This window comes from Rhinolophus sinicus, chromosome 1, assembly GCF_057876585.1.
Source record: "Rhinolophus sinicus isolate RSI-liver-muscle chromosome 1, RSI-T2T, whole genome shotgun sequence".
Lineage (NCBI taxonomy): Eukaryota > Metazoa > Chordata > Mammalia > Chiroptera > Rhinolophidae > Rhinolophus > Rhinolophus sinicus.
This window is the reverse complement of record NC_142501.1, coordinates 152,808,229-152,831,687: the sequence shown is the minus strand read 5'-3', so window position 1 is coordinate 152,831,687 and position 23,459 is coordinate 152,808,229. Positions and strand designations below refer to the sequence as shown.

Here is a 23,459-nt window from a genome sequence, read left to right as displayed (position 1 = left end):
TTTACCCTGTTGTTTTAGTTCTCTGAGGAGTTCAAAATGAGTGAGGCATTCTCTGCTCTCTATATATTGGAGTTAGAGCTGAAATTCCTCATGAATTCATTTTAGCAAAAATATGTATGTGGATATGAGCTGACAAGACGTGTGTCACTTAAAAACTGTAACCAGTCGTTACCCTGCCCGTTCTGAATCACTGCAGGAAGGTCCCACAAGAGGGGCATCAACCACTAAAACAGTGGCAGCCTCAGGGGTGGTCATGATCCAGGTACTGAGCGTAGTTCAGCAGAATATAGCAATGTCATAGGAGGTTTAAAAGGCAGAAGGCAGAGCAGTCTGGGCTCAGCAGTGAGTTAGTACTGAGAAATTCAACAACAGAAGTGGAATGTTGAAGCTAAAAATTCAGGTTAATACTAAACAAATTTTAAAGAATTAAAGAATATTTAGGTTTAGGTCTTTTTATCTTTGAAATATTTTTTAAATCAATATAGACCAAAAAAGATATACCATTTGGAGACTGGTTAGTGTTAATAGTTTCTCTCATTTCATAGCATAATTCATAATGCTAAAGATAACAGTATTTTATTTATTTATTGAAAATATTAACTTTATGATATATATTTTTAAGTACAAACCTTTAGAAGTTTATGTTTCTTTTTATATAGGAGATATTAATTAAGTTAAATATCAAAATGAGTTTATTCTGGAATGTTGATTCTCACCTAGTTGAAAACCTCATACGTTAACATATTTAGGTCTTCAAATTTGCCTACCTATGAGACTCATCATAGTTCTATAAATTGTCCAATTAACGTCATTAAAAATACAAGATATTTGGGACCATATTTCACTTAACATTCTATTTATATACTTTCCCTAGATATCTTCTGGATCAAATTACTTTAAGCTAAATGGTCACTAATACTGAATTTTCTAAAAACAGTATTATTGAAGCAAACAATTTTTAATTAATCTTCTGGAAAAATACTCTGACAATCCTTTTGGAAATTGATTTGTTTGATTTTCAAACAAAGGAAACATTTTCAATAACTGGGCAATAATGAAATTATGGCCAAAGTTAGTAAGAAAGTATGAGTAGAAATATAAGTGGATATGCATTATGTATCATATTCAAACAGAACATAAAAGAGCAAAAATGCCTAATCAATATTAACTTGATATGAATATCAGATTTTTTAAGTATTTAAGACTTTCTTTGAATTCCATTTCTACCAGATAAAGTAATTTCATAGAATTACAAAATAATTTGTAGAGAAAATATAACTGGAAGGTAGTATATATTTTGTATCAGCCCTCCACCAATTTTGTTATAGGCGCATTGGTTTTGCATTATTCCCTAATCAATTTTATTGCTACCGTAGCAATCTTGATTGAAATATCTCCTACCTTCTCTTATTAAGGTCTAAAATTCACCATTCCTTTGAGACCAAGTAACTGTACCTTTTCTATGAAAATTTTCTAATGGTCTTATACAACCTATAGTCATTGGGTATTCCTCTCAACTATATAACCCTCAGAATATGCCATATTTTAATGACATGTTCTTATTTACATTTTCATTTTATGACCCTCAAACAGGATTCTTTAAAAGATTAAGATTTACTGTATTTGTAGGGCTGTTACATACCCCTCTGTATGTACTCAATAAAGACTCTGCTACTAGTGATACATTTTTCATCAAAGGATGGGCATATTTTTTGTTTTGTTTGTATTACATTTTCTTCCTTTGGATTATGGCAGTCATAATTTCAGAAATCATTTTTTATAGAGATATAAAAGAAATGAATTCCACCACAGAACTTCTAATATGTAAGAGATAGGAGCTTCTAGATGAGAGAAACAACCACAGGAAACAGAACAATTTATCTAGCTGTGAATGCAAATAAACTGTGCTTGTCATTCCTTTAATTTCCATACTCTATTCCACTCCCAATTTTAGTTGCACATTAGCATTACTGTTATCACTTTTTATTTATTCTTTCTTTTGCACATATTCAGAAATAAAGTCTTAGGAATTACAATATCAGATAAGAATTAAAATAATAGTAATCTGATAAAAATAACAGAATAAACAGTGTTCTTCCATTTTTGTTTTGTTTTGAATTAAAACCTAGTCTCATTCATCTTTGTCTTCCATCAGGATATATATCATCCTTTTTACTCATTATTACCATTTGAGAAATCAGGGAAATATTTTAAAATTAATCAAAGAAGACTTTGGAGAGAAAATTTTCTCTGACTTTAGTATTTAGAATAAATGTCTCTATATAACTTTATTCACAGAAAAAAATATATGCCAGGGTGAGATAATTGTGTTGTTATCATCCTAAATTTTTAGAATAATCCCCAAAATTCAGAATTTATAAAAGAGAATTTTATTCATGGAACTTAAAACTCTAAGTCTATATGTAAAGCGGAAAGTAAGCTGAATAAACACAGAAAGTTGAACTCTTATCGAGCCTGTCCAGTCTGTTTTAAAAACAGCTTTTGGTTATGGGCCGTGTTCACGTAGTGCAATGTGTTTTCATTGGACATTGATTACTGTTATGGTGGAGCTAGTTTGGATCAAATCTCACTTCCCACAACCCATTTCCTATCAGAGCTAATAGGTTTGCAGCTCATTTATAATGATCACATTGGCAGGGATTTAGCTGATGTTTTCAAATACTCAAGAGGAGAGGTTTTTCCATTCTCCTGAGTGCCTCTCAGCTCCAGGTAAAGAATGTTACAGCTGAATGAGAGAGCTAATTAGAGCCAATTATAGCCTAGTGACCAGTAGTGGCATTAAAATGTCTGGCAAAATCTACCTTGTCCTTGCAACACAGAGGTTCTGAATCTCTACAAATACCTATCTTGGAACATTAACATTTTATAGAATTGTAGGTAATAAGCACTTAAATTTAATAATCAAAACAGCCATTGCCAAATGAATCCTGAAAGTAGGACTTCACTAGACATGATTTTACACTGACTGCCAGAGGCATCTTGAAATTAATAGTAAATATCAGATACTTAATGAGAAGCATCAAGGTTCTATGACCAATTTGGACTTCATAAATCTGGTGACCTGAATTTAATTCAACATATGTACTCATATTTTCTCATATGAGGCACATTGGATCAGCATTTTAAAAGAGCTATGTGTATACCAACATCACTTTATTTTTATGTTGTTTGATTCACTTTGTCCATCAGAAGACACAGATCCAGTAGTGAGATTGTTTTTGTCCAACATCTCCATTCCTATCTACTATACTTATAAGGATGTAGGTAGGTCCTTATCTGTCCCTTAAAATGTAGGGCAGCATTTCTATAGGCAAAAACAGGGATACGATTAATCTATTTCACTATCTTTTTACAGCTTTCGTTAGACAAACAAAATGGTATGATTGAGGAATAGAGAGAAGCAGATACTTAGCAATAAATATTCAAGTTTGGAAGAGATAGTAAAGAAACATACATGATAATTTTTATCTATATCTAAACTATGTATCTAACTTTCCAACATCTATCATCTATCCATCCATCTGTCACGGTATAACTATTTCAGAAACTATAGTAGCATGTTCTAAAATATTCAGATTCTCCAAACAATGTTTAGAGATAAATGTAATAAATGATTTTTTGAAGTATTTTTAAAAGTGTGAAGGATTGAAAGTATTATGAATGGGAAATATTTAAAAACATTTCATTCATATACTTTATGCTTGAAAGGCAAATATTAGGTGTAGAATATTTTATGAGACGTTTCCAAAGCTTAATCTGTTTTTAATTTAAAACACAAAGCCTAAATTTATTATATAATTGTGTATACTTATAATGCACCATTTTCTGAAATTCACAGCTACAGTATGTAGCCATAATTTTTATAAGGGAGTAATCAATCATTTCTGATAGGTTGAACACAAAAAAATCAATTAATATCTATATAAAAACATTTTTTGTTATGCATTTCTAAACATCTTTAAAAACTACATGATGAAAATACACTTCATGCAATTGTTTGTCCTTACTCAAATTTAATTCCAGTTATGACCCTGAGAGATGATTAGCAAATGTGACTTTTTAATTAACATTTTGCATAATTCATTGAAATTATAATGTCTCATGCATTTGATTGTCAAGGTGCAGATGTGCTAACATGTAGCTATAATTTTCTCATCTAAATAACTCTTAGTAAACCCTCTAATTTCATATAAGTCTATTGTTCAGGACCTATTATTGTTCATTTTAAAAAATGAGTTCCGAAGTGGATTTTGAAGTCAAGTTGTATTGTTATAGTGGATTGTTTAGGATAATAGGCATCAAAGGAAACTAACATTACTTAAAAGGTTGTTTATTCTTTTTTATTGAAAACTACCTGATCACAAACTAACTTTTAAATGTAAAAAGTGGTTTTCACCCCAATAACTTTAATTGAAAAAAATCATAAAAGAGAAAATATACCCGATAAACTAAAACAAAACAAAACAAGTAGCTTTCTATTTCAAATCACCACTAAATTACAGTGAAATAGAGCCAAATAGAAATTATTTGGGGGGAAAAAAAAGGAAAATTGTTTTTGTTTCATTGCACAGGAGTAGCATGGACCCAAAAATCAGAGTGTTCACCACAAGATATTCAGGTGATGTTGGTAATAAACATAAAATAAGGGCATATATTTGATATTTGGATTCAGAGATGAACCCTGGAACATGAAAAATAATCTATTGATATCTCTGTTAGAAAGCTATCCAGATTTTAACTAAAAATATCTCTGTTTCTATTGAAGTTTAGTATTTGTTTCTATGTAAATGTCAAACTCCTATCAACTGAATAGCTCAGCTTCAACCCTGGAGAGAATGAGGAAAAAAGAAAGAAATATATGGAATGTGGTTTCTCAAAGGAAGTGGCAGCCTGCACCATGTTTTTTATTTAAAATTCACTGTGACTTTGTTTTTCTTTCTGTACCCCAGAGGGACTGTGAGAATGAGATAAATGTTTCCAAATGAAGTGAGAGAATTTGGAAACTAGGATTTTTGGCCATTGGTCCCATGTATAATTGAGGTAAACTGCTGGGAATCAAACACCCACACACGTGGATTGTTGCTACCTACTTTGCCAATATAGATTTCTGTGCTGTTGGTGCTCAGAACATTGGCCAGGAAAATGGTCATTATTGCAAACATGTGTGGAAAAGCTAAATGAGATTTCGAGGGAGTGGTGTGGTAGAATGAATATTAGTGTTGGGGGCAAATGCTTCCTTAAGACATAATATAAAAAGCACTGCCTGCATTTACAAACTCCAGTGTACAGAATTCTTATTTCATGAAAAATTGTATGAAAAGGCCTCTCTGCTGCTCCTGGCATAGTCTACATGGATCGCTAGTAGGTAATCCCTCACAGCAATTTTATAGCATCTGGCTCTAGGTGCTCATAAAACAACGTGAAGCAGTGCATTTGTGCCAATGCTGATGAGCTGAGACTGGCTTATGTTCAGTTCCACTGTTGTGCTTCTAGGTAGCATAACACTGTGTCATGATTCTTTCATGCTAAAATATTATTTTCCCTTTGCTTACAAATGGTTGTATAAAAAAACTGAAATGACAGGTTAGTTTGATAATACAAAGTCTGACAATTCACGAATTCATCCTAGAAAAAGTGCTGAATATCACCACAGTCACCTTAGAAGTACTCCCCTTGGGAAGATATGCACTGACGCCAGTGTCTAGTCCACCCTTCAAAGCAATTTTAGAACGCTTTTTGTGGAACGGCCATCACAGCTGTCATCGTATTATCCTTGATGTCCTAAATGTCATCAAAATGTTTTCCCTTCAATATTTCCTTTATCTTCAGGTAAAGAAAGAAGTCATGGGGGTCAGATCAGCTAAGTAGGGAGGGTGTTCCAATACAGTTATTTGTTTACTGGCTAAAAATTCCCTCATAGGCAGTGCCATGTGAGCTGGTGCACTGTCGAGATGCAAGAGCTATGAACTGTTGGCGAAAAGTTCAGGTCGTCTAACTTTTTCACGCAGCCTTTTCAGCACTTCCAAATAGTAAACTTGGTTAACTGTTTGTCCAGTTGGTACAAATTCATAATGAATAATCCCACTGATCTCAAAAATGATTGGCAACATCATTGCAACAAGTTCACGAATTTAATTGTCTCACTTCATATGTAAACTAACTTGAAATTTGAGGATGAAGGTTTTAAAAGGTCCCAGAAATTGCCAAGTGTTTGGAAATCATCATATTAGAAATCATAATGTGGAATTTTATTTGCAGAGACAAGAATGGTGACTTCCAATAAGAAAGCAGTTGATAAAGAAAGCAAGTGATGAAAAATTATGGCTGTAAGAATAAATTTGGACCTTAAATTGTATGTTAGAAGGACTTTATAATTGAATTTTTTGAGTGGTCTTTATGTACATATTGCTTTTACCTTTACTCAGTGGTCTTTATTTTTCATAAGGATATGAAAGTCATGAAGTATTAACAGTAAAATTTCAAATGATGAAGCTCTTGGAATTTCAAATATATTTAAAGAAAAACTTCCTAAATTCCATAAAAATTAAAACATAAAGCCAACCATTTATAAGGCCGCTTAAAAATTAGGATCAATGTTGTGGGACATCACATAGTAATACGTGGGACATAGTAAGTAATATGTGGGACATAGTAATATTTTCTTAACACAAATGTTCCCAGAAAGATTTCAATTAGGAAGGTGATTTGATTTGAAAGGCAAGCTGGCACAGTGAAGAGAAAGTAAAACACATTGTGCTAAAGTATGTAAATCATATTTTTACACATTATCTTGTTTGGTACCACTGTCCATGTTCCCAAATGAAACCATTAACCTAAAGTCATCGAATCATTTTAGCTGTTGTGCTGTAATGTTTCTAAGAAAATTCAACTGTTTTATAGATAAAAATCTCCCTTATCTACATACAGCTATCAGGGAAGGCATACGTATGCATTAGATTTCATTGTGTATGTATGGCAAGCCTGGGACATGAAGAAGTGTATTACATTGCAGAATTTCAACTGCAGTGCTTTGTGAAGTTGTGCAGAGCCAAGTGGTACTCAGACCGACTAGTGTACTTCTTACCTGAAATATAAAGATAAATGTGTCAGTCTTGTTCTTCAATTTGACTTCAGATTTTTAAAATAAAAATATGAGGTGACATCCTAATGATACTCACTTTTCACTTTATTTTTGTTTTAGCCATATCATGTTGAAAGAGACCTCATTTTAGCTCACTTTTCAGACCAATTTTTGGCTATTTAAAATGAAACAGAAGGGACAAAATTAACAGAAAAAAGATACAAAATATTTTACAGCAAGTAATACGTCATAGAAAGAACTATGTCCAGGAGTTAATGAAGCACCTCACAGGGGAAAGTAATGGGAAGTTATCCATGAAAGTTAGAACCACAGAAGTCTCTATAGCATTGTTTATTAAATCAGGCAATAGATGAGATTAATAGGTATTCTGTTCATCATCATCAGCATCACCACCATCATCAATAACAGAATTTTTTAAAAAAAGGTTTGTTTGTTTTTTTTTTCTATTTACAAATAGCTGATTGAGACACCTCTGTAACAAAATCAAATATTGGGATAAAATTCAGCATATGAAATACATAATATATATAAAGAAATAAAATTTGAAGAGAGAATTGGTAAATTGGAACATAGACCAGGAAAAAAAAATAAGCAAAAGAGAAATAAAAATGAAAAACTTGATAAAAGTTAAGAAAAATAGTTAACAGAATGAAAAGATAACATATATCAAATTAGAATCTAAGAAAGCAAGGAAAGGATGTAGTACACACAATTTTTAGAGAAATAATGACATAATTTTCTAGAAATGTGGAAGTATATAAATTGACAGCTATAGGAATTATGTTACATACAAAGCATGATACAACAAAAACAACAACAAAGGAAATTCAGATATAAAAATATGGAATTAACAGGCGATAAAATCATTTTCAACAAATTTCTAAATAATTGCTGTAATACAAATCGTGTTATCCAAGTACAATGAAATATATTTTGCTTTCTTGAGAATTTTGAAATGTATAGGTTGAATTATTATTATCCCATAATACATTTAATGTTTAAAAAATAAACTTTATACATTTTCTAATAAATATATTTATTCTTTTGACCATGACTTTAAAATACTTATTGCATAATATATTTTTTTTATTGTTTGGTTATGCATTTTCAAATACAACTAAGAACAATATTAGCTTACATTCAACATTTAATCAAATATATTGACATTATGTATCAATTTCTGCACCTTGTAGCATTGCATCTATCCTACACTTTGTATCATTTTTTTTTTTCTTGCTGAAACAAATTATTTAATAATTATTATTGAGGCTGGTATACCATACACTAATAGTTGCACATATGAAAACATATTTTTGTATGCTCAACTGTAAATGAAAGCATACTAAAATATAGACTGAGTCATTGAATATTTTGATCTCCACTATGCTATTTTTTTTTTTGATGAAGACTGACAGTAACTATTCACTTGTAAAGTTTGTTTTGCCCTCTGCTAGTATTAAGATTATTTATCTTTGAATTTTTTGAACTTTTACTGACATGTCTATCTATTAATATGTTTTTATTTAACTTACCCCATACTTGGAGAGTACATTGTATCTGAGGTCTCCTGCTTTTCCTAATTTTAAAAATTTCTCAGTAATGCTCACTTTAAACATGGAATCACAGTAATTTCTTTTACAATATTTTGATTAGTGACAATATCAGTTTTCTGTATATGTATGAATAGTAAGATCCCATTTTGTTTAAATTAAAATTTATTGGTATAACAATGGTTAGTAAAATTACATAGGTTTCAAGTGTACAATTCTGCAATACATCATCTATATATCACATTGTGTGTTCACCACCCAGAGCCAGTTCTCTTTCCATCACCATATATTTGATCCCTTTTACTTCCTCTACCCCCTTCCCGCATTCTTCTGGTAACCACTAAACTATTGTGTGTCTATGAGTTTATGTTTCTGTATTTGTTTTTCTTGTTCTTTTGTTGTTTTTGGTTTATATACCACATATCAGTGAAATCATATGTTCTTGACTTTTTCTGTCTGACTTATTTCACTTAGCATAATAATCTCAAGATCCGTGCATGTCATCACAAATGTCAGTATTTCATCTTCTTTATGGCAGAATAATATTCCATTGTGTATATATACCACATCTTCTTTATCCAATCAGCTATTAAAGGGCACTTTGGTTGTTTCCATGTCTTGGCCACCATAAATAATGCTGCAATGAACATCAGAGCACATATATCTTTACAGATAAATATTATCAATTTTTTGTGGTATACACCTAGGAGAGGGATTGCTGGGTCATATGGTAATTCTATTCTTCATTTTTTGAGGAACTTCCACACTGCCTTCTATAGTGGCTGCACCAATCTACATTCACACCAACAGTGTATAAGGGTTTCTTTTACTCCACAGCCTGTCTCCAACACTTGTCATTATTTGTCTTGTTGATGATACCCATTCTAACTTGTGTGAGGGTGATGTCTCATGGTGGTTTTTATTTGCATATCTTTGATGATTAATGATGTTGAGCACCTTTTCATTTGTCTATTGGCCATCTGTATGTCCTCTTTGGAGAAATGTCTATGAGGTTAAGCATTTTTAAAATTTATATAAATATATCCTGATGATTTATGTATTTACCAGTTTGAATAGTATACTTCAAATAAAATTTTGTTAAATAAAGTACTTGTAATTTCCTCTTCAAAGATAACTGCTTTGAAACATTTTTCAGGATGTCCTTATATTTTCTGCTACAAAATATTTTTTTTCAAAAATTAAAATGAAATCTTTGGAGAAATGTCAGGATAAGTGCATTAATGCTCAGGATATGCTTATATAAATTTTTAAAATGGGCAACGTCTTAGGAAACCAGTAAACAAGATCAACAAACATAACATTACTTGCATCCTGGAAGATACAACTGTGATGCCTTTCAGTCACTATTCAATGCAAAGGAACACCCACAATCCTGACTTCTAATATCAGAAATTAGTGCTGTATGTTTTTGATCCTTATATAAAAATAAATTATGTATACTTTGTTTTTTAATATTATATTTTGAGATTCATGTAGTACACATTTTTTAATCTCTTCATGAATTGTTCTTTTTTTAATAAGCAAACTCGAAGTCCATATAACAACCTTCTTGTTGATTAATGCTTTTTGTGTCCTATTTATAAAATCCATGTTTCCCAGTGTCATTAAATTATACATATATATGTATTTTAAATCTCAACTTAGATTTACAATCCATGTGGAATTTATTTATGTGAACAGTGTGAGATAGTGGGTCTCGATTCATTATTATATTTACATATGCATATGTAATTAACCCTGATGTATTTATTTAAAAGATTACTCTGTGTCCTCTGCACTGCAGTAGCTCCAGGGTCATAAATCAGTTGTTCATACATGAATGTTTGTTTCTAGATTCACTATATTGGTCCACTAATCTATTTGGCTATTGTTAGACAAAAACAATACTTTAGCTTTATAATAGGTTTTGTCTTTCAGCTTTATAAGACTTCAGCTTATTTTTTATCTAAGATTGCCTTGATATTTGTTTCCACAATAAGATTAAAAATGAGATGGTCAGTTTCCACATGCAAAAAATTCTTGTTGGGATATGCTTGAATGGCATTGGATAAAATTATCATATTAATAATATTGATATTTCTAATCCATCATTGTAATGTTTTGTAATTTTTGGGTCTTCTTTAACTTCTTACAATAGCATTTTATGTAGTTTTGTGTGTTTTTTTTACATCTCTTAAACGTTTTATTCAAACTTAAAAAATAAATGCACTATGTAGGTTTCTTATACACATTATGGTAAATTTATTTCAAGGCATTAGTTTTTTTTAAATAAGTTTTATTTTTTAGATCAGGTTTAAGTTCACAGCAATAGAGAGCAGAAAGTCTGAGAGTATTTGTGTGTGTGTTGTGTATGTGCGGTGTGTGTGTGTGTGTGTGTGTGTGTGCACGTGTGTGTATCAAACAAGCACAATGCCCCCCACTATTAACATCCCCCACCAGAGTGGTACATTTATTGCAGTTGACACTTCATCACCCAAAGTACATAGTTCACATTACAGTTTACTCTTAGTGTTGTGCATTCTTAGTTCTATGACAAATGTATAATGAAATATATCCATCATTAATCAGTACCATACAGACTAATTTCACTGCCCTAAAATTCCTCTGTGCTCTGCCCATTTACCTAACCCTTCCCCTCAAATCCCTGGAAAACTGATCTTTTTACTGTTTCCATAGTTTTTCCCTTTCCAGAATGTCATGTAGCTGGAATCATTTGGTATGTATACTTTCCATATTGGCTTCTTTAATTCAGTAATATGTATTTAAGTTTCCTCCATGTTTTTTCGTAGCTTGATTGATCATTTCTTTTTATTGCTAGTATTCTATTTTCTGGATACCACAGTTTATTTATCCCTTCACCTACTGAAGGACATCTTGGCTATTTCCAAGTTTTGGCATTTAAGCATAAAGCTGCTATAAACATACATTTGCAAGGTTTTGTGTAGACAAGTTTTCATCTCATAAGGACAAATACCAAGGAGCATGATTCCTGGATTGTATGATGAACATATTTAGTTTTATAAAAAAATGCCAAACTATCTTCCAAAGTGGCTGTATAATTCTGCATTCCCATTACCGCTGAGTCAGACTTCCACATGCTTAACAGCATTTAACATTGTCAGTGTTTTGACTTTTGGTCATTGTAATAAGTGTGTAGAGATAGCTTGTGTTAATTTGCAATTTCCTAATGACATATAATGAGCACAATTTTATATGTTTATTTGCCATCTGTATAATTTTGTGGCAAAATGATTTTCAGGACTTGGTCTATTTTTTTTGGGGGGGGGGAGTTGCTCCTTTCATATTTTTAATTCAGAGTTTTAAGAGTCATTTGTATATTGTGGATAAGAGTCCTTTACCAGATATGTCTTCTATGACTATTTTCTCCAAGTCTATAGCATGTCTTCTCATTCTTTTGACAGTGTCTTTCATAGAGCAGTTTTAATTTTAATGAAGTCTAGCTTATCAATTCTCTCTTTCACAGGTTATGCCATTGTAATTATATCTAAAACTCGTTGCCATTTTCAAGGTCATCTAGATTGTCTCCTACATTTTGTAGAAGTTTATAGTTTTGCATTTACATTTAGTATTATCATCCTTTTTGAGTTATTTCTTTTTACGTGTGAATGTCCAGTTTTTCAGCACCATTTGTTGAAAGACTATGTTTTCTCCATTACATCGCCTTTACTAATTTGTTGAAAATCACTTGACTATAAATATGTGGGTTTATTGCATTTGATATTTTATATTCCTAGGATATCTTTTACCAAATGTTATATTTTGGTTATTGTTATATAAATACAATTTATTTTTGTTATTTTCCTTTTAGCCAATGACTTTGTCAAATCCATTTGTTAATTTCAAATAGTTTGGCATGATTTTTGGATATTTTATACAATCATGTCATGTGTGAATAGTGCCCGTTAGTTTCTTCATTTTCAATGTTAATGTTAATACATTTTTTCTTACTGTATTGCTCTAAGTATTCCTCTACCCTTTTGAATAGAAGTTGTGACAATAAAAATACTTTTTTATTCCAAATAAGAAAGATATTGCTATAATTCATCTTAAAATATGATGTTCACTGGATGTTATTATATTATACTAAGGAAGATGATGATGATTATGATTATAAGGCAGTTACCATATAGTCTCAGTTGCTAAGTGTTTCTGTCATGAATGGGTATATCATCAAATACTTTGTTTGAATCTCTCAAATTGATATCATACATTTTTCCTTTTATATTTAAATGTGATGGGATGGTATTGATTAATTTCTAAATATTCAGCTACCTTTGCAATCATAGAATAAACCCAATTGATTATTATATATAATCAGTTTTATATATCCCTGGATAATATTAAGTAATTTCAAAAAGTTTTTTGCACATTTATGGAAATTGTTATCCTGTAATATTCATTTTCTTTAGTATCCTTGACAGGTTTTGATGTCAAGTTGATGCTTGCCTGACACAAAATGTCCCTCATTTTCTATTTGCTGAAAGAATTTGTATGAAGTTGTACTTATTTTTTAATAAATACTTAGGAGAATTTAATGATAAAACCATCTGCTCTTGGAAGTTTCTTTGAAGAGAAGCTGTTTAATAATGGATTTATTTTCGTTATATAAATCATATTTGTGATATTTTATACATCTACTGTAAGCTTTATTAAAGTATTTTCCCCAAAATATTTGTGCATTTTAGCCCTTGTGGAAGAGAGCCATCTCACCTAAGTCTCCCTTACCAGAGACAGTTCACTTAAAATGACTATTAATTAGGGTATTAAATCCTGGCCCCCTGTTTCAATGCAAGCAACTCTGCAAAGCCATCCCATATCCAGAGCTCCCTGTGGGATCTACCAAGAGGGTTTTTTGGTTTTGGTTTTGTTTTTGTGTTTTGGTTTGTTTGTTGTTGTTTTTAACTATCGAATTTCTCACACTTTATTTACTCCAGGTACTGAGCTGATCTTGATAGTACAGCATTCCTCAAAAAACTTTTTTTTTCCTAATTTAAGTATAGTTTGTATATAAGCTTATATTGGTTATATTAGTTTCAAGTGTATAATATAGTGATTTGACGTTTTTATGTGACATTTTCAGTCATTTCTCAGTGCTTTAGAGAATGTTGAATTCTAGATCCTGGCAGATCTTCCCAGCTAGGTCAAGACTTGGAGGAAGTGGGCTCTTAAAACACGGATGGGAATATCTGGGCCCAGGCCTAACGTAATTTCAAATTCTCATACTTTCCTGAACTCTCTGAGTCTGCAGAAATTGTTTGCTCCCTGTTAAAGGCTAACGTTACCCACTTAATTAAAGACATTGCAATGTCTCTGCCTTGCAAATCAACAGACTCGAACTTTAAAGATCCTCTTCTTAAACCCTTACCCACCAGCGCAATAATAAGGCTTAGTTACAACATGTTTGAGCCAGGAATACTACTAAAATAGCTGCAAGATCTGGTCTATATTTACCAGCTAGAATCAGTATAACATTCATGGGACTTAATCTTCAGGTTCTAGATCAAGGGAATTGAAACATAAAATTTGATTATTCTAAATTTGGATGCTATTTTATCCATGTGACACTATGGATGAGGAAAAGGGAGAGTGTATCAATATGGGAACACCTTGCTGGTAAGGCATCTGGATGATGATTTTAGTATGGATTTTGTAAGGTTAAAGAGAGAGATGGCCCACAGTAAATAAGGTATAAATGATAGTTGAGAAAATGATCAAGACTTATAGAAGTAGACTGTTAAAATGGTTATATTATATAATGCTATAAAAGTTGAATATATGCTCCAAGAGTTCTTCAAAAACATTATACTTAGCAAAGGCACAAAGAATGGCTTGATGAGAGGGGCACTGACATCACTAAGAAGCTGAGTGTTAGGCATCCATTGTAGGCCAGGACTAGAAGAAGGTGCATGGGCCTGCATGTACCATGGCTCATCAAGCTACACTCACTACTGTTAGGTTGGGCCCCTATCATCCTGGATGGTTCAGCACTTCATCTTAACTGGAATCAACACATATTCCAAGCACTGGTTTGCATTTCTTGCCAAGAGGGCTTCCATCAGTATTACTATCTAAGGATTTAGTGTACTTTTTCTCCTATAGAACATTGTATCAAACACACAGTCTCATTTTATAGGAAAATAAGTGTGGTGATTGACAAATGACCGTTGGATCTCCTGGTTTTATTATACACTATACTTTCCAGAAAACTACCACCTTAATAGAATGAGAGAAATGCTTTCTGAAGATGTTGAGGTACCTGCTTAGAGATATTAGCCTACAAGGATGACATGCTCTCCATAAAGATGTAGTACACATTCCAAATTAATGACCATTATGTGTGTTGATCCTGGGAACAAAGTTTAGAAATAGGAATGGCCCCGCTTATTATCACTCTCAATGACTCACTTTGAGAAATTTTGCTTTCTATGCTTGCTCCTCTCGTGCCCAGAGTGGGCATATTTTCCTTTGGTCATACAGCAAGAATCTCATTAATTTTCAGTTTTAGAGATTCCTCAGATATCATGACTTATTGTGCTCAGAGACTGAAGGCAAAAAGGGGGTATCACCATTCTAGCAGGGTAACTGTGATCATCAACTGGAGATAGAACTACTTTTAGGTGAAAGCAAAGGGAAGAATTTGATTAACATCTAACTGATTCACTTGAGCATCTTTTGGCATCTCCTTGCCCACTTTGGATGGGAAAAGGAAATAGCATGGTGCCTACGGGCTCAAACTTCTTACAAATGAAAATCTGTGTCACCCCAACAGATAAGTCACCCAATCCAGCAGAGGTGCTAGCTGAGGTTGAGGGGAATTGATAAGAATAGTAGAGGAGAGAAATAGCACAGATCGGTTGTGGCTTCAAGACGAACTATAGTGGAACTGTAAATGAGAATGTTTTCTTAATTTATTTTTCTGATAGTTTGCTTTAGTGTATAAGTAACATAACAGTTTTGTATAATGATTTTGTAACCTACAACTTTACTGAACTTTCTGATTAGTTCTTATAGTATGTTTTTGTTGTTGTTTTTAATAGAGTCTTTAGGGTTTTCTGAATAATATTGTAGTATCTGAAAACAGTATGTTTGACGTCTTCCTTTCCAATTTAAATGCCTTTTATTTCTTTTTCTTGTCTAATTGCCCTCTTTAGGTTTCCCAGCAGTATGTTGAATAAAAATGGCAAAATTGATATTCTTGTGTAGTTCCTGGTCATGGAGAAAAAGCTTTCAGCTTTTCACCATTGAATATGATGTCAGCTGTGGACATGTCAGATATGGCCTTTATATGTTGAAGTACAATCCCTCTATACCCACTTTTTGTGAGTTTTTAGCATGAATGAGTATTGAATTTTGTCAAATGCTTTCTCTGCATTTACTGAAATGGTCGTTTGATTTTTATTTTTCATTTTGTTAATGGGGTATATTACACAGATTGATTTGAGGGTGTTGATCCATCCTTTCATCTCTGAATAAACCCCACTTGATCATGGTATATGCTTCCTTAAAAATATTGTTGAATTTAGTTTGCTAATATTTTACTGAGGCATTTTGCATGTATGTCATCAGGGATATTGGCCTATAATTTTCTTGTGACATCCTTTTCTGGTTTGGTATCAGGGTAATGCTGACCTCATACAATGAGTTTGAAAGCATTCCCTCCTCTTCTATTTTTTGGAAGGGTTTGAGAAATATTGGGGTTAATGCTTCTATAACTGTTTAGTGAATTCACCAGTGAAGATTTCTCATCCTCTACTTTAATTTGTTGGAAGTTTTTATGAGGAAAATTTAAAAGATAGTAGCTATTCTTCTAAGTATGATAATCAACTAGAGATTAAGAGATGGTATGTCAGACAGGACTGGGACATAACTGAACCTAAATAACATGAATTTGTTCTAAGTTTCATGGTCACAATGATTTCATTTTGTTTGTTTATTTGTTTTGTTTTGTTGCCTGCATAAAGCAACATCAGAGAGGAAGCAAAGGTTTATCTGGTTGTTTTATTATTATTATTATTATTATTATTATTATTAATTTTATTAGAACTTAGGTGAATTGTCAGGGATGAAAGACAACAGAAATGTTAGCAAGAGTTCACTTAACATAGTCTCTCATAGATGTCTGTGTATAAAAAAATAAAGTGAATTCAGATGATGATAAGCATGATGTTGTGGGGGACGGGTGTTGGGTCAGAAGAAGCAGGAGAAGTCAATGGCCTGTCTTAGAATAGGTGATAAATTTTTGGGTCCCATTATATATGAGTGATATCAACTACCATGATAAAAATTTTAATTAGAAAGATTGTATATTAGTGCTCTTTTCTTTTAACTATCTCACTTCTAATGAAAAGGAGATTATATTCTACTTGTTACAGGATGAACACAGAATAAAACCCAGAGTCTCTAAGGCCAAGCAAATATATTTCGCAATATCCTACAACATATTCCTTTAAAATTAAAAGGTGGTTGAATGTTTTGGGTGATCAAATGTGTTGTGAAATTTTTGAAAAACACACAGTTAGCAATCTTTGTTTTAAATCATTCATATATCAGTAATGTCTTAATATTACACATAAAGTAGCATACTTAAAACATAATTTGTGACAAATTAATATTTTAGTCAAATAAGATATCCCAATATTGTTTTCCTCTGGTTGCTTGATAGATATAAAAGTTTTATGCATATGGGAAGAGCATATTTATAGATTTGTGTCAAGAAGCCAGCTATAAGATGGCAGAGATTCAGTTGTTTAACTTCCATTCTTCATTTAAAGATACCTGGAGATTTCCTATAATAACCTCCTTCTCCATCTCTTCATCTTGGACAAACAACACATTTTACTCAACCTACAATTTCCTGGGAGGAGAAGTAAGCAGGGTTTGACAATAATTAGCTATATAGAAATATTATATGGAGCAATTATTATATCTGATCTATATTCATCATCTATTTAAAATATGAGTGAACAATAATGGATAAGAAGCAATGCATGCTAAGGACTCTCTTACAGCAGGAACTACAGAGGATAAACAAACATAAGATAGTTAAATCCACTAAAGATTGGTTAAAAAAAAATAAAAAATGAAGCCTTGCCTGGATCCCGCAGGAGATGCGTGCCCCCATCCGCACACTGTCCTTTGGCTACCGGACATCAGGCCTCCCAAGAAGGATGTCCCTGTGAAGAAACCAGCGGGGCCCTCTGTGTCCAAGCCTGCTGCCAAGCCAGCAGCAGCAGGGATCCCTCCAGCCAAGACCAAGGCTGAGCCAGTGGTAGTTGTCCCTCCAGCCTCTGAGAAAACCCGGGATCCCCTGATCATTCTCTCCAAAGTGGTGGTTGAGTTTAATAAGGACCAGCTGGAGGAGTTCAAGGAGGTCTTGGAGCTGTTTGACCAAGTAGGGGACGGCAAGATCCTGTACAGCCATTGTGGGGATGTGATGAGAGCCGGGGACCAGAACCCCATCAACGCGAGGGGCTCAAGGTTCTGGGGAACCCTAAGAGTGATGAATTGAAGTTCCGGCGTGTGGACTTTGAGATTTTCCTGCCCATGCCCCAGGCAGTGGACAAGAATCGGGACTGAGGCAAATGTGAGGACTACCTGGAGAGGCTTCGGGTGTTTGACAAATAATGGAACGGTAAAGTCATCGGAGCAGAGCTCAGACATGTCCTGACCGTCCTGGAGAGAAGATGACCAAAGAGGAGGTGGAGACAGTTCTGGTAGGACATGAGGACAGCAATGGCTGTATCCACGATGAAGCCTTCCTGAAGCACATCCTATAGATTCAGTGGGGTCGGACCTGGGGCCACCTGCAGGCGGAAGCATGTTCCTACCACTAGGAGGCTCCCTACTGTTTCAAAGTGAAGAGACGATTCCTCCCTTGGGGGGAAAAATGAAAAATGATCAATGGAAAAGGCACATATGGGAATGTGTCCTGTTTGATTATCAATTCTCCATGGAAAATGTAAAATACTTTAATAATTATAAAATATATCTGGAGATTATTATTTCTTCTCCTTCATTGCAACATTAGCCAGAAACAGATTTTTTTTCTCTCCATGAATTTTATAAAAAGACTCTGAAACAAAAGCACATTATGGGGTATAACCACATACATATGAATATACATATAGATTTATTATTCATATATTTTTACATTTAAGTTGATCTTAGTATATACTGATGGACAAATACTGCTTAAAAAAACATGTAGGTAAGATCATTTATTGGAAAACAAGTTCTGAAAAAAAAAACTAAAACCATAGTTAAAAGTGTATTTTTATAATGTGCTGATAATTAATGTATATAGCCTATAGAATGACTCTTAGATGTTCTTTAAAAATATGGAAAACTGAAAAAAAATGTAAAGTTATTTGGGCAATATTAATTTGCAGATACTGAAAGGTAGATAGGTAGATATTAGATTGGTGCAAAATTAATTGCAGTTTTTGGAATTATTTTTAACCTTTTAAACCACAATTACCTTTGCACCAGCCTAATAAATAGGCATGTCTTAAAATAAGTAGGCATAAAAATATCTTAAATAAGACATATTTGTAAGGAAATATTTTTAAAAGAAAGAGGGAAATAGGTTCATGTAAATATTATTTCAAGTATCCCCAGTTATTTTTCTAATGTTTATCTTTCTTCTCTTCCTCCTGTGTTAAGAATCTTATATAGACCACAAGTGGATGTGGTGAGTCTTTCTTGGCAAAAGAAGAGCAAATCAGAATGTAAATTCTCCAGAAATCCTCTTAGGGAATAAGTCAGGTTTCTTTTGCATGCATATGAAATTACCTCTAAAGAGTGAAAGAGTACAGGAAGAAGAAGAACAGGATCTTGCATGTAATCTTTCTAAAATCTCATTACATAGACTTTGAGTTTTTGGTTTTCCCAGAAGAAGCTATAATTAATTTCAAGTTCATATATATTGCTCAAAATTATAAGACTTCTGGCACTTTTTCTTCATAATCCAGGTGTGCTGGCTGTCATAACCAGACAATGCAGCATTTTAAAAGCTGTATATATCTGGGATTTCAAATACCCTAAAAAGTATACATGCTGCTCACTTTCTTGAATTTAAAATATTTTTAAACATCACTACAAGGAAAAGGGGCTTTATTCCTGTTCCATAAACTTTGTACAACCATATAGTATCTCATCAATTTTCTTTGACAACATTTTATAAAAATATTTTTGAATTTGTCAAATATGTAGAGTTGGAGGGTTCTTGACTAGGCCAAGTATTGTGTCTGTGGAACAAATAACCAACATTATATTCAGTTGCTTTGGATGTGAATTCATTTTGTTCACTTTTATGAAATTTGATTTATCAAACCCTAATGAATAAATATGGCTTACTAGAACATGGAGGGAAAGACTGCTTAGAGAGAATCTAAAAATAAAATTATTTAGAAGCATAATTTTCACAATTTGTCAATAATAAATCTCTAGAGCCTAAAACATATTGCTCTTAATGAACCACTGAAAGGAAAGCAAACCTATTTGGAGCAAATTAATTTGGAGAGGTTGAGGCCTCAAATTTTAATAGAATGTAAATGGTGCATTCAGTATGCAAGGCATCATCATTTGAATAATCTTGAAAAAGATAAAAAGAAGTCTCTCTGTTCAGGAAATGGCACATTAAAAAGCTGTGTATAGTCTAGTTATGCCTATAAACCAGTGTTATGTGTGTGTTAGCAGACCACCTTAGTGGATGAGATGTATTATAATGAGGATGTTTATCATACATAATTACTGAACAAGAGTTGTGTTATATGGCACTGACAAGCATGGATCTGTAGTTCTAGATTTATGTCCTTTTAGGTTCCTAAGCAGAGCTTGTTATGTATAAACCAGCAGAAGCAGATGGACTACTCTCCAGAGTACAATAGAACAATGTAGGATTTTACAGGAGAGAAAGATTTCTCTAGTAAAACCAGGTGGCTGGTTTTACTAGTGGAATACAGGTGGCTAGAGAGACAAATTCCACAACTGACCAGAAAGAATTACCGGCCATTAAAATTGAATTGATATATGAGTATATCGAAGCTGACAACAAGCAGGACACTTAGGGAGGGAGGGAAGAAGAAGGAGAAGGAGGAGAAAAAATAAGGACTAGAAGAGAGAAGGGATGGGAGGGGAGGGGAGGAGAGGAGAGAGGTGTTCTTGTTTAAAGACTAGCACAAACCTGTCTGTATCAAATAAAAATTCAAAGCACAGACTCTAAAGCCACTTTTTAGTTGATGTGTAACTTTGACAGATTTGTTTACCTCTTTTCTATTTTCTCTTCCAAGAAATGGAGACAATAACTGCACTGTCCATAGGGGTACCACAAGATTAAATGTGATGAGGATTACATAGTAAACTCTATGCAATTTGGGCTGTAATTATTATCCTGACATTAACAATGAGAAAAATTCTCAGAGAGTTTGATACTTTCCCAACATGACTAAACTGTGAGTAACAGAATAAAAGGCCAATGAGTGCCAGCTATCTATTGCTGCATAACAAATCAACCCAACATTTAGTGACTTAAAATGAGAACAATGTATTATTTCTCATGATTCTAGTGGTTGACCAGGTGTTTCTTCTGCTGGGCTCAGTTTGCATTTTCCTGGGTCAGCTGAGTGCTAGGCTCAGCTAGAACAGCTGGCATGGAAGGGACTTTCTTCTTAATATTTTTGTCCACATTATTCTCAGGTTTTCAAGACTGCAAGCCACCAGTCCACAAACACCTCTGCTCACCTCAGGGTTACAGATACCACATTGACTAAATCAAGTCACATAGGTAAGTCTACAGTCAATACGGGAGACAACTACCCCAGAGTATAGACACCAAAAGGTATGATTTATTGAAGGTGATATGAGAAACAATTCACATCCATGGATCTGAAAACCCTTTGACTTGTATGCTCTTATTTATTAACTTCAGATAAGGAAATTTCCAAAATATAGAATAGTTATTTATATATATTGTTAGAGTTAAACCTCTGTGTATTTGTGTGTGTGTGTGTATGTACATGCACACTTACCTGGGGTATATTGCTAAAAATTCTTGACATTTACTGACACAATGATCTACAATGTAGTTAAAAATATGAATAAATATGTTCTAAAAGTTTGTGCAAAACACATAATAAGAATAAGAAAACTGTTAAAGTATGAATCTAATCAGAAAACGTACATTGATATTAAATCTTGCCTGTGCCACCAACCTGGTAATTCATTACCTACTGATAGGTATTTGCTGACATGAGTATGTAAGGCAATGGATGTTAGCTGTTATAGTGAATGCTTCATGCATCTGGACATATAGTTATAAAATAATGTGTACATATTCAGTAAAATGTGCCTGCAATAAGTCATGTACATCTTTCTCGAGTGGACTCACTTTTGTATAATATTCCTTCATTTACAAATTGTTGTTTCCTTAATGTTTTAGTTCCCTCATCAACAAAAGGCAGATAATGATACCTGTTACACTATTTTTTTTCCTATTTGTAGAATTAGAGATGATGTACATCGAGAAACTGGCATAGCGTTTGGCACTTAATAAGCACTAAATGAACTCTAGCAATTACTTCTCCTTCGTCTTGCTGCTACTGATGTGCTGCCGCCTCCTCTTCTGGTGCTGCTTCTTTTTCACCTTCTTCTCCTCCCCCTTCCTCCTCCCTCTTTTCTGCTCCCTACACCTCCCCTTCCTCTTCTGCTTATGCTTTTTTCTGCTGCTTCTCCTCCTCCTCCTTGTAAATTTCTAGTGCCTAACAGAGTGCAGTCCCAGTTGGTGTTCAATAAATATTTGTTCATTGAATGGATGACTTTATAGCATTTGTGGTGTTTGCATTAATCAAATGCCTTATTCAAATAACCTCAAAGTGATAATCATACAAGTGGCATATATATACCATATTGACACTACACATAAATTTGAAGTGAAGAGATTCTGTATACTGTCCTTGTATTTTTCCATTTTAATGATAAGGATAAGCATCTTCTCTCTCAGGTTAGGTACTTATTTTACATCTTACACCAGATAATGTTTCCAAATGTATATTGTGTCATTGATCAAGTCTTTATTCATGAGTATACCCAGTGATATTAAGATTTTGGGCCTTTACAATTCAAAATAATAAAATATTAGGCAGTAGAATTAATATTTTGTACATAAATTTTTCTGTCTGCCATCTCATTAAATTACACTTTATAAATGAGTATTTACTGTACCTGATAATGAGGAAACTCGCTCTTGAATTTAATGAATCCCTATCACATCATTAATTTCCACATAACTTAAGAGCCAGCTGGTATGACAGTAAAAGCGGATATTTAAATCAAAGGTGGTGGTGGTGTGTGTGTGTGTGTGTGTGTGTGTGTGTGTGTACATACATATGAATGCATGAATAACTTTGTTCTTCTTGTCTTCCTTCCCCCCGCCCCTTCTTCCCTTCCTTCCTTCTTAAATTGTATTTCTGGTTTCTTTTGCTAATGCACTATTTAAATATTTATTCAGTAAAGTATAGTGATACTTGCCTTTGTGACTTCTAGGTTACAATATGCCTGGTAAGTTTGCAGCAATAAATTATTTTTTAAGTTTTCCATATTTTCTTCTAACTGTGTATGTTGTAAACCTACCAAGAATTTTTATGCATATAGGTGGGCATATGTTTGTTGTAAAGTCAACTCTACACTTTTGGATCACAAATTTAATATGATCTTGACCATGTATTACTTTACTTTTTATACACACT

At 33.1% G+C, this 23,459-nt stretch overlaps 1 pseudogene; it reads left to right on the top strand.

Annotated features, from left to right (window-relative positions):
* The first annotated feature begins 17,202 nt into the window (after window positions 1-17,202).
* Window positions 17,203-22,250, top strand: LOC109456112 (myosin light chain 6B pseudogene; annotated as a pseudogene).
* Window positions 22,251-23,459: the final 1,209 nt, after the last annotated feature.